General features: G+C 39.4%; 1 long non-coding RNA gene across 1 annotated transcript; it reads left to right on the top strand.

Annotated features, from left to right (window-relative positions):
• The first annotated feature begins 491 nt into the window (after positions 1-491).
• Positions 492-11,422, top strand: LOC145418298 (uncharacterized). The gene is made up of 2 exons (XR_013900675.1): positions 492-578; positions 10,901-11,422. It is a non-coding gene; the product is annotated as an uncharacterized LOC145418298 (long non-coding RNA).
• Positions 11,423-13,280: the final 1,858 nt, after the last annotated feature.

Raw genomic sequence — 13,280 nt, forward strand, 5'->3', positions numbered from 1 at the left:
ACCAAGAATTACTAAACGGATAATTAGAATACAGATAAATTGCTTAAAATGCAGTAATAAGGTGTTATAACATTTGAATCGTCCATTCGGTTCGAATTCCTTCATGTCCGAGTAACGTTGCCAATTTAGCACTTGTTCGCTAGATCTAGATATTCCTATTTTGCAGTATATATCAATCGGCCAATAATCTATCGGTATTATGTAGGTTTTTAAAGTTTTTGGATATATATTGTAGGTTATGTGTTTTTTTTTTCTTATGATCTGGCTAATTTTGATGCGGCGAAAATCTAGCTATTTTTTGCTAGCCAGTATAGCAGTTTTTGTGAAGGATTTCGCACCCACCGAATAGGTAATAAATGAATGTTTAATAGATTTTTTTGTATTTTTTAGTGATATTCCAGAGATTATAACCCTGTTTTCTTTTATTTTCTAGGGAGTTACGAGCAGGCTTAGCGCACGCGTGAAACCGGATTGGCAGCACTGGTGGCGGCCGGGCAGGGGCTTGCGGGACCCGGCCTCGCCAGTCTCTCCCCAATTCTAGACGAGGAGAGACGATGCGTCGTGACTCACTTTTTAAGGTAAGTTTTCTAAGTATTCCCTGGATATATTGATTTATAATTTTATATATTGGTATAATATAACTTTTTAAATATATTGAAGGTAGAATTAAGGCCGAGGTTGATTATGTTAAGGAATTATTTGAGATTTATCGACGTTTGGGTCGCTCAAATCCAATATGGCGCCCGGCAGGTAAGGAGTTTTTGCCCATAGATTTTCCCTATTATCTTGCTGTTTGGGCTATTAATTCACCCTCACAGAGCGCCATAATAGCCAGGGAGTCTTTTAGGATATATATAAGCCTTGGTAGTTTGAAAATTTAATGCAGATTTGAATTAATATGTATTGTTGAAATCGCTTACCTGTTCTCCCGTAGACAGGTAATTCAAGCTTCGTAGCACCACCTCGGAAGTGATTTATCTTAGCCTGTTACACCTTAACCTTCATTTATGTGCTATTTATATTGCTTTTAAAGGATTTTTGATGTGCAGTTCAGAATAAATCAATGAGGAAGAGGTGCTAGGTAGCATTTTACACTTGTATGGACTTTAAAATTCTTGTCAGTATCCCTGAACTATGGCATTTTTTGTTGCTGGGATGGCTGAGTCTGCTGGTGTGGTCACGGGATCGTTAGAGGGTCTGAAATGCCCAGCCTGTATTCATTGGCTGGATTGCATTATTCTATCTATATTGCCAGACACCACAATCCCGCAAAGGGTGGCCATTTGACACCGAGTTAGTTGTTTTACAGGGAGGGGCACCAACCCGCTTGTTGACACGTAGGGAGCACGTATGGTTTGGTTATATGGTTACCACCCAGCGTTGTAAATGGTTTCTTGTATTATTGTAGTCAGATATTTAACTGGCCATTTACAGCTTTTCAAAATGTCTTTTTCTTGTTAATCAGTTTTATCATTTTTATTTTATTTTTTTTTTTAATTCTGGCTATATACCAATTCAGTGTGTCAACTGAATGAATCAGAATTTTGATTTTTGGATATGCACTTTCATTTATATACTGTATGAAATGTATGAATTAGAATTTTCATTTTTGAATATTTTCATCTGTCAAATGCATGAATCGATTTTCATTTATGGATATTCACATTCATCTCTATATCGTGTGATTCAGAATTTCGATTTTTGGATATTCACTTCATCTATATATCAAATGTATGAATCAGAATTTTCATATTTGTATATTTGTTCTCCCTGCGTGTCAAGTGGGGTTGGTGGAGGATTACTGCCCCTCCCTGTAAAACAAATAACTCTAAGCCCTTGGCCACCCCGTTTGGGATACATGGCGTCTGGCAATGAATGATGAATGAAATTTTCATCTCTATATCTAATGTATGAATCAGAATTTTCATTTTGTATATTCTTTCATCTCTATATATCAAATGTATGAATCAGAATTTTCATTTTGGATATTCGTTTTCATCTATATATCAAATGTATGAATCAGAATTTTCATTTTGGATATTCGTTTTCATCTATATATCAAATGTATGAATCAGAATTTTCATTTTGGATATTCACTTTAATTTTTTTGGGTTGCATTGTTCATTTTTTTTTTTTTTTTTTTTTCTTCAAATTCTGGCCAGAGATCCATTCATTTATGGGTTGGATTCATTTCCTATTTCTTGCCTGGATTTTTTTTATGTATAGTATATAATGTTTCATAATTTATATGCAGTAACTGAAAATTTGCCATATATTAAAAAAAACCAATGTCGATGCCAAAATTGTTTCGAAAAGTGTCCCAAAAATGACCATAAAATTCAGTCAAACCTAATCCAGAATTCAATAGTAATCTGTTTCCCATATACTTTAAAAATCAAAATATCTGTAGTTCCAAAATTGCCAAAATACCCCCCAAAAGGACCCTAAAATTCTCAAAAGCTCATGGTTAGTATTCAGTGTAACCCACAAAATTTAATATTAGAAATGTGATCCAAAATCTGTTATATATTAAAAAAAAAACAATGTAGTTGATCCCAAAATTGTTTCGAAAAATGTCCCAAAAATGACCATAAAATTCTCAAATGCTCATGGTCATAATTTGGTCACACCTAACCCAGAATTTAATAGTAATCTAACTCAAAATTTGTCATATATTCTAAGAATCAAAGTAAAATGTTGCTGACCCCAAAATTGATTCGGTCTCAAAAACGACAATAATTCTCTCATGGTCAAAATTCAGTCAAACCTAACCCAAAATTTAATAATCTAACCCCAAATTTGCTATACATTCTAAAAATCAAAATGTTGCCGAGCCCAACATTTTCGAAAAATACTCCCAAAATGACCCTAAAATTCTCAAATGCCCATGGTCAAAATTGCCTAACCCAGCCCAGAATTTAGTAGTAATCTGTTTGCCATAAACTCTAAAAATCAATGTCTAATCCCAAAATCAACAAATTGCCCAAAAAAGGACCCTAAAATTCTCAAATGCTTATGGTCAAAGTTCAGTGTATAATCTGGACCTCCTTTCCCACCCTAGGGTAGGGTGAGGAGTAGCAACGTCCAGACATCCCAAATTTGCCCAATCCAATGGGCCACGCTTCCATTCACTGTCATTCTAGCCCCCAGAATCCTGGCTCTATATGATACGCCAAAAACATTCACCACGTTATGTAGCTTCACATAAATGTATCCGATAGTCAATGGGCCACGCTTTTATTCACTCATCATTCAAGCCCCCAGAATCCTGGCTCTATATGATACGCCAAAAACATTCACCACGTTATGTAGCTTCACATAAATGTATCCGATAGTCAATGGGCCACGCTTTTATTCACTCAAAATTCAAGCCCCCGGAATCGTGGCTGTATCGGATACGCCAAAAACATTCACCACGTTCTGTAGCTTCACATAAATGTATCTGATAGTCATTCTGGACGCTGCCACGTTATAAAGGGGTGCCAAATCCCTGATCATGCACTTCTCCTCACAACATTCATCCAGCCATCTTAATCTCTTGTCAGTGTAACCCAGAAAATTTAATATTAGTAATCTGATCCAAAATTTGCCATATTTTCTAAAAGTGGTGCCCATCCCAAAGTTTCACAAAATGCCCCCCAAAAAACAACCCTAAAATTTTTAAATGCTCGTGGTCAATATTGTCTAACCCAACCAGAATTTTTCATATTAACAAAACTAACCTAGCCTCCAGATTTCAAACAAAAAATAAATAATTGATCTGCGTTTGTATTAGATTTTTTGCCCAAAATTGCAAATTCGGATGGAGAGTGAGGGGGAGGCCAAGGATGAGATGAAGGGATGGATGAGGTGTATGAAAGGGGGTCTGAGCTGTGAGGATGGAGAGACTGAGGAGTCTATATGAATGAGGTGGATGGGCAGAGGGAGGGGGAGGCCAAGGATGAGATGGAGTGGAGAGGATGGAGAGAGAGACTAACGAGAGTGTATGTGAGTGAGGGGGAGCCCAAGAATGAGATGAAGGGATGGAATAGAGAGGTATATGGGAGAGGGAGGTGTGAGCTGGGAGCAGGGCAGTGAAGTGGTGGGGAACAGGGCGACATGGAGGCGATTTGTTTGTGGCCACTCCTTATGGGATTAAGGCGTCTGGCAATAGATTGATAGATAAACCCATATATAAAGGCCTGAAATAATCGGAATAATGACGCTAACCTAACCCTCAGATTAAAAAAAAGAAAAAGAAAAAGAAAAAAAAAAATGATCGGAGGGACTTTGTACATTGACCTTACTCAAAAACTCTCACAACCAGAAATACTCAGATTCAAAGATATCCTATCAAAAAACAGGCTCAAAAAAAGAAAGAAAAAAAAAAAAACTTGGACAATAACAAAAAAGTTATCCTGAAACTCATCTGTAAAGAACAAAAAAATTGATTTTTTTGTAACCCATCCCAAAATTCACCTTGTTCTTGGTAGTAATTTCATGAACAGCGTCGTATATCTGGCCATGAGGAGAGGATGGAATGAGAGTAACAAGGAGAGTGAGAAGTGGATGGAGGGGGAGGCCGTTTATGTCGTGTTTTGCATATTGCCTCGACGATGTCTTAATGGTTGTTTAGTTAGTTTTAAATCGTACTACAGTAACCTCTCAAATAACGTGAGGGTTAGGTTCCTGGAGAGGTCGCGTTAGTTAAAAACGCGTTTTTTAAACATATGTTTCCCATAAGAAACAATGGTAATATTGGGGGTTACGTTCCTGGACTCTGGGAAATTCTACCCGTTTGGGGAGGTAAGCTACTTTAAACTTAAAAGTAACAATATTAATTTGAAGGAAAATCCACATAAAAAACAGTATTTCTGGGGAGAAATAAACATTTGAGCCCTAGTTGGGCTGAAGCGTTGTTTACTTCTCCCCAAATACCTTCTGTTTTCGTTTTTTACGTGGATTCTTTCAATTCTGCTTCATTCACGGCATTGTGAAAGTGCCTCAACATTATTAATGCATTAGTAGGTCATAAAAACACTACAGTAAAAGCAACATTTTCATTACAGTAAGTAGGTCACAAACAATAACAACACAGCCTCACTTCATCTATGCATCACTCGTCGTCTGCTGCTGTCCTTCCTTACCCCGCTCCCCACCCTAAATTTGTTGTCCCTCCTCGCTCTGCTGTCCTTTTCCTCTGACTCCCGTGCTACTGGTGGTGAAGATAACTCCCTTAAGTTTTGTCTTCTTCATAAAGAACTGCTCGATGTTGGTCTGAGTTTTTCTTCTTTCTGTTCAGCAGCACCAAGTTGTAACAATTTAGATTTACCATCACTTTCCTGGCCAAATTTTGTCCGAAAATGAGCCAAATTGCTCAGAATGGGGCCAAACTTCATTTTTTAATATTATAGTTCGCATAAAACCAGTTTAAGCAAGACAAAAAATAAAAAACGTATTTATGCATAAACTGCCACACGCGGTCTATCAGCTTGGGACTGTCCAAGGCGTGCGCGGCTAATTTGAAACCATCACGTATGTGTAAAGTCGCGTTAAATCGAGAAACCCTTGTTCGTTAAACATATCTCCTTAAATATTTGCTCGTGTTAAAACGAAAATGTGTTTTTTAAACTCGTGTTAGTTGAGAGGTAACTGTATATGCATTTTAACAATTATTTTTCCACATTGAAGCCCCAACATTATAGATTTTTTTTCTGTTGAGGCATGTACAGGTATACCCTGATTTAACGATGTAGTTGGTTAGGTAAAACCCCGTCGTTAGGCTGGGTATCATGACATTGGAGTACTTTAACATGTAATGTGGAGCATTTACCAGCCTTGGCCCCCCCCCTCCCCAAACCAACCCCAAAGGCCACCCAAATGAGTCCCCCAAAAAATTTAAAGCCAATCTTAATGGCCTAACAGCTGTAAAAGAAGCTAACCTAAGCCCAACTTCTGTAAATAACTCACTAAAGCCAACACAATCTGGAAATCGTCAACTTTAAGTATGGAAAAAAAATCAAGCTTAGTAAAGTGCACCCCAAAATGACAATGTTCACTCCACCTGTGGTTAAAACACATTAATCTGAGTCTAAAAACTGTTACTAAATCAACCTAAACACGCAATTTTAGTCTAAACTATCAAAATCGGAAAAATAAAACCCGTTAAACTGGGGTTTGGCCATCGTTAGGCGGAGTATCGTATATCGAGGTAGATCTGTATCTAATAATGGTTATACATTTACTTTCCTTCACAGTGCAGTCATGAGAGCTATATTAACCATTTTTGTTTTCATTCACAGTTACGATAAATCAACCATTATTTTTTGTTACGATATGTTCACCATTATTCATTTTCCGTCAGTTACAATAAATTAAGTTCTTTTTTATCGACGCTGCTGTTATGATATATTAACCATTTTCATCGACAGTTACAGTATGTTAAGGTATTTTTCATTCACATTGCAGTTATGATATTTTAACTATTTTCATCCATAATTATGATACTTAACCCGCCGCGTTCCGTTGACGTATATATACGTCCACACGTATTGTCACTGCCACTCCCATTGACGTATATAAACGCGCATCAATTGCAAGGTCCCTAATTTGTACAATTTTCCATTTTTGTGTGTGATTTTTGGTACATATACATGGGACACCTTCCTCTACAAGATGCTAGGCAGGGACAATGCCTTACCCTGCATGACCCCCCCGCATGCTATTGTCTCTGCAATTCACCTGTTACCAGTGACCTGGCCAGTAAAGACATGTGCCATGGTACAAAATTCAAGGCCAGAGTGATTCCCCAATCAATGACAATGTGGAGGACAAAGTTTATGTAGCATTAGAGGAAGAAACAGTCAGAAATGATCAGGTTATGTCGTCAAAAAAGGTCAGGTATGTTGATGTGTTAGTGAGTGAAACGATGCTTATATTGCCTATATTACTGTGTGAAAACCAATATACTGTACAGTAATCCCTCCAATATCCGACGTAATAGAGCCAAAGGCATGTCCAGATATTGGGCCCCAGCCTCCTGGACTTGTACTTATGGACCCTAACTCAGAAAAACACCTATACAACTCCCTCTGGACATGCATAGCACCTATTTAGGACCCAAATCACACCAATAAGGGACATAAAAGACAAATAAATGCAAAAGAACCATAAAATGAGGTTTTAGAGGTGAGTTTATACAATATTAAACATTCTGGGTACTTACAAGTCCGTGGCTCCTGGACTGGTTTGAACCGCCAGTTTGCAGTCCGCAGTTAATCCTCTGCACTCTAAATTCTAATTTCTTAACACTGGACAACACTGTAAATTCCCGTGTGTTCTAGGGGCGAGATATTGCAGTTTATTCACTGTTTATTCACAAAAAACAAGCACCTGTGGCTTGCACTGCTATAAACACCTGCTCTCGATCGGAGTTTGGCTGTGACTGTTGATGATGGCGGGGTAACAGAGTTGCCAGATCGCAACGGCCACATTACCAATCTCCTCAACTTTCATTACCGAATTTAACCTTTCATTACCAAGTTCAAAAAGCTAGCATTTATTCTTCACTAATTATATATACAAGTGGAAATACATGTAATCACTATCCTTATAATTAACACCATGTTGATTATTTTCACGCTATGTAGGGTAGCAGATTAATCAGAGAGAGCAAACAATCCACCTTCTCCGTCCTGTGTATCCTCATTACATGTGAAAAATCCGTTTGGTAATGCATTATTCTGATTCATTACCAAACGAGTTTTTCATTACCAAACTGGCCCACACTTGGTAATGAAAAATACCAAATGGCAACCCTGATGGGGGAGGGGGGGAGGGGGAGGAAGGAAGGGGTGAAGGGACCATGGTGTAACAGCTGTTCAGCGCCAGGCGGCAATTTCAAATTACTGGAGGGAAAAAAGTCAGATTTTTTTCTAATTTTTTTGCGGTTTTTGGCCCATTTTGGGAATATTGGATCCCGGGACGATTATGTCCGGTTAGTGGGGATGTTCAGATATTAGAGGGATTACTGTACTCTCGTACTACATATAAATTTGTACCAGATAAATAAATACCATTTATGAGTGGTATGGAATAGTAACCTTCCCATAGAACTTGTTTTTTTTTTGGAGCCAGTCTGATAGAAAACCCAGTAAGTTAAGGAGTACTGCTACGGTACCTGTATCTGAGTATTTTAAACCTCAGGTGAGCGATTTCTCTATGAACTTTCTATGTTTCTCACCAAAAGCGGAGGTTTGAGCCAAAAAAATCCAAAATTGGTCGGGATTGGGGGGAGTCAGTGATGGAAAATCGGTCGGGACGGGGCGGGTTAACCGTCATATATTTTTATCCCTGGTACAGTTACAATTTATTAACCATTATTTTTCATCCACAATTACAATATATTGACCATTATTTTTCATCCACAGTTATGATATATTAACCATTATTTTTTATCCAGTAATGATATATGAACAATTATTTCATGCAGTTATGATTTATTAACCATTATTTTCATTGTTACGATATATTAACCATTTTTTTATCCACATTTACGATATTAACCATTATTTCATCCAGTTATGATATATTAGAGGAAGGGGAGAAGATGAGAGAAGAGAAGAGAGGGGTATATGTGAGCAGGAGCAGGGAGGTGAAGAGACTGGTGAAGGAGAGTAAGAAGAAAGTGGATGAAGAGTTTGGGAGGAATCTGAGTGTGAAATGGAGGGAGAGTAAGAAACTGTTTTGGAAGGAGGTAAAGAAAGTAAGGCAGTGTGAAAGAGGAAATAGTAGGGGAGTGAAAGATAGGAATAATAGATTGTTGGTGGAGAAGAGAGAGAAATTGAGGAGATGGAAGGAGCACTCTGAGGATTTGTTGAACATAGAGGGTGAGAGCAGTGCGAGTATAAGTGGTTGGGGAAAGGCTGGGAGAAGAAGAGATGAGAGGAGGGAGGAAGAGATCAGCAGGGCGGAAGTAGTGGAAGCGATGAAGGAGATTAAGTTGGGAAAGGCCCCAGGAATTGATGGTGTGTGTGGTGAAATGCTTAGGTATGGGGTTGAGATTGATGTGGAGTGGATATGGAAGTTGTTTAGATTGGCTTGGGAAGAGGGAAGGGTTCCAGAGGACTGGAAATCAAGTATAATTGTTCCTTTATACAAAGGAAAAGGGGAGAGAAGTATGTGGTAACCATAGGGGTATTTGCCTTCACAGTGTGACGGGTAAAATATATGGTAGAATACTCATTGATAGGGTTAGGCTTATGACAGAGGAGCTAGTTGGAGAAGAACAAAGGGGATTTAGGAAGGGAAAAGGGTGTGTAGATCAGATATTTGTTCTAAGATGTTTAGTGGAGAAGTATCTAGAGAAGGGAAGGAAAGTGTATGCTGCCTTCATGGACTTGGAGAAAGCTTATGACAGAATAGATAGGCAAGGTATGTGGAAGGTATTAAGAATATATGGAGTGGAGGGGAAATTGTTGAGTGCTGTGAAGAGTATGTACGAGGGAGCTTGGGCTACGGTGCGAGTGGATGGTGAGCTGAGTGAGTCCTTTGATCTCAATGTGGGACTGAAACAGGGGTGTGTGATGTCTCCATGGCTGTTTAATATATACATGGATGGGGTTGTAAAGGAGGTGCAGGGTAGGGCAGTGGATGTGGGGGTGGCTCTAATGAATGAGGGTGAGATTTGTAAGATTCCGGTGTTGCTGTTCGCTGATGATACAGTATTGTTGAGTGAAGATGAATGGGAGTTGCAAGGTTTGGTGAATGAATTTGGGACAGTGTGTAGGAGGAGGAAGCTGAAAGTTAATGTAAACAAAAGTAAAGTTATGGTGTTTGAGAGGAATAAGTCACAGAATGTACAGTGAGGTTGGATGGTGAGGATATGGAGAATGTGAGTGCATTCAAGTACTTGGGTAGTGTGATGAGTAAGGATGGAACTTTGGGGGATGAAGTGCGTGAAAGGGTACAGCAGGGAAGGAAGGTTGTTGGTACACTGAAAGCAGTGATGAAAAATAGGGAGGTGAGTATGGAAGTTAAGAAGTCACTGCATGATAGTATTGTGATCCCTACCCTGACGTATGGAAGCGAGGCGTGGACCTTGCAAGAGGGGAACAGGTCAAGAGTGAGAGCAGTGGAAATGAGTTACTTGAGAAGCATGTGGAGTGACATGGAGGGACAGGTTGACGAATGAAAAAGTGAAGGAACGTTGTGGGGTAGATGTGGAGGTGGTTGAGAAGATTAGGAGAAATACACTAAGGTGGTTTGGACAAGTGGAGAGAATGGAGAGTGAAAGACTTGACTAAGAGGGTGTATGTAGGTGAGGTGGAGGGAGGGGGGGGTGAGTTGGGAGGAGGGTAGTCAAATGGTGGGTGACAGTGCGACTTGGAGGCATTTTGTCTGTGGCCACCCTTTGCGGGATTAGGGCGTCAGGCTATAGATAGATAGATGATATATTAACCATTGTTTTTCATCCTCAGTTACGATATATTAACCATTATTTTTTATCCAGTTACGATATATTAACCATTATTTTTTATCCAGTTACGATATATTAACCATTATTTTTTATCCAGTTACGATATATTAACCATCATTCATTTATTTTCATCCACAATGACGATATAGTTACCATTATTTTTCATCAAGTTACCATATATTAACCATCATTTATTTTCATCCGCAGTGCACCTACAATATATTAACCATCATTTATTTTCATCCGCAGTGCACCTACGATATATTAACGATTATTTTTTTTTTTTTGGCTATGTAGAGAGGATGGAATGAGAGATTAACAAGGAGAGTGAAGTGCATTTATGATATACAGGTATTAACTATTTTTCATCCGCAGTTACAATACATTAAGCAATATTTTATCCGCAGTTACAGTATATTAACCATCATTTATTTTCCCCCACAGTGGAGTCACGATCTAGGTCCCGCGGGTGTTTCAGTGCGGACACCCCAGCCTCTTGCTAAGGGGTGTGGGTTTGGGCATTCCCTCGACCTACGCTACCTCCGCGGCTGGCCTCCCTCACCCTGTATGACCTGGAGGACTGGGTGGAGAAGGAGGGAGAAAGTCCTACGCCCAGCGGCGGGGTGTTCGGGGGTGTAGTTGGAGTGGCGGTCTTGGTCCCCTCTCGCCGCTAGGGGGTCCGAGCTGGCATTTCGTACACCAGACCTCGAGGTATGTTCGTTTGTTCCTCGTCGCCCCCCTAAACCACCCCCTGTCTTGTCCGATCAGCCGGCTCTTGACACTCCTGGCCGATTTCTTGTTCCGACGCTTGAATAAGTGCGTGCGATAGCCTTCATCAGCGCACTCCATCCAAGAAAGTTTTCGGAACATTGTGAGAAATATCGTACGAGGAGATGGAAGAGCCGGCTGATGGACACTCTTTGGCAAGGTGGTTTATTTCTTTCTTCAAAAAACTCTTCCTATATATATTTTTAAAAATATTTTTAAAAATATTTTTCACCCCTTTTCGTGCCCGTTTTTTCCCTCCTCCACATCACTCTGTACCTTCCTTTCTGTCTGTTGCTGTATCTACTTATCTACGTTTTATTAACCATGTTTTTTCCCCAATCGGTGTTTTGGTCGTTTGGTCTATAGTGTTGGAGAGGTTTGGGGGGGTTGGGGGGAGGGGGTTAGAGTAGGGGGTGTAGTGGTTAGTATGGGCTGGTGGAGGGGTAGGACTGGTTTAGCTTTACCACATAGCTTTAGGACCTTAGATCTTCAGCTTAGGGTGTTGTTGTCGGTTGGTTTGTGTCTGTCTCACAGGTACATCTACCGTCCACCACAGCGTCTACTGCTTCATCTACAACTACCAAGTATACTTCAGTTGGTAACCCCTGTGTATAGCTGGTCTTAAGTGTACCAGTATATCTATCTATCTATGCCAGTACCAGTATATCTATCAGTATATTCTCGTATGTTTGTACAGAATGTAATGTATATAGTACTGTACTATTATTTCCATTTAAAGTACTTTTTTAACATGTTCAGTACTGTGACATAAGTATATTTTAAGTAACTTTTAGTCTGTATGATTGTTTTAAGTACATTTATCTAGTTTTAGTACATATATATCAGTATTTAAGTACTTATATAATCACCATTAAGTACAGAGTAATAATTTTCAGTACTATCAAGAGTACTGTTAAAAGTAATGTGAAATATTATGATTATAAATGTACTGGTATTGGCATGTTTCCCCATAGCTAGCTTTTTGCATATTTGAATTTAAATTTTTGCTTTCGTGATGAGTAAATTAAATATTGCCTAAAATTCATTGCAAATTTCAGTTCTAGTATTTGATTCTAGTTTTTTTCTTTTTAATTCTCTAAACTTTCAATACCAATTTTGTGGCATTAAAAAATAGGGTTTAGGCTTCATATTTTACTTAATTCCATTTATTATTAGTTATTATTAGTTATTATTATTACTATTTTTATTTTTTGATTATTGCCATTACTTTTATTATTGCTGTTATTTTTTTTTATTTCCATTTTTATTATTGTTGTTATTTTTATTATTTATCTAGTGTGTGAAGTATAGCTAGTTCAGCTGGTCAACTAAGTTTGACTAGTTTGATAGTAAGTTTGGCTAGTCAGACGAAGTCTGGCGTAGTCAAGAATGGCTCGGCTAGTCAGTATGGCTAGTTGAGAATAATTTGGATAGTCAGCCAGTAACCCAAATACAAGATACAGTTGGTGGGTCATCACAGGAAGGCCAATGTGATGATCAGCCAATTGTATCGCCAGCGGGTGTGTGAGTGTATTGTTTCTCCGCAGGTTGTGTACGCGCCGGGGGGAGGACAGCCTGTGAAACACAATGAGCTGGGGAGGGACAAGCGTAGGGGGTGAGAGACTGGGTGAGTATTTTTATATTTACATCTCTGTTGTTAGACACTTTAATCCCATAAGGGGTGGCCACAAACAAATCGCCTCCATGTTGCCCTGTCCTCCTGTCATTTCACTGCCCTGCCCCCCAGCTCACACCCCCCTATCTCATGTACCTTTTCACTTCATCCTTCCATCTCATCCTTGGCCTTCCCCTCCCTCTCCACCTGTCATATACCTCTCCATTCCATCCCTCCATCTCATCCTTGGCCTTCCCCTCCCTCTCCACCTCTCATGTACCTCTCCATTCCATTCCTCCATCTCATCCTTGGCCTTTCCCTCCCTTTCCACCTCTCATATACTGTCATTAGTCCCTCCATCCTCTCCGCTCCATCCCTCCACCTCATCCTCGACCTCCCCCTCAGCCTCATCCTCGACCTCCCCCTCAGCCTCACTCACTT

This window comes from Coenobita brevimanus, chromosome 113 (assembly GCF_032717465.1).
Source record: "Coenobita brevimanus isolate Jiangsu-jjx chromosome 113, ASM3271746v2, whole genome shotgun sequence".
Classification (NCBI taxonomy): Eukaryota; Metazoa; Arthropoda; class Malacostraca; order Decapoda; family Coenobitidae; genus Coenobita; species Coenobita brevimanus.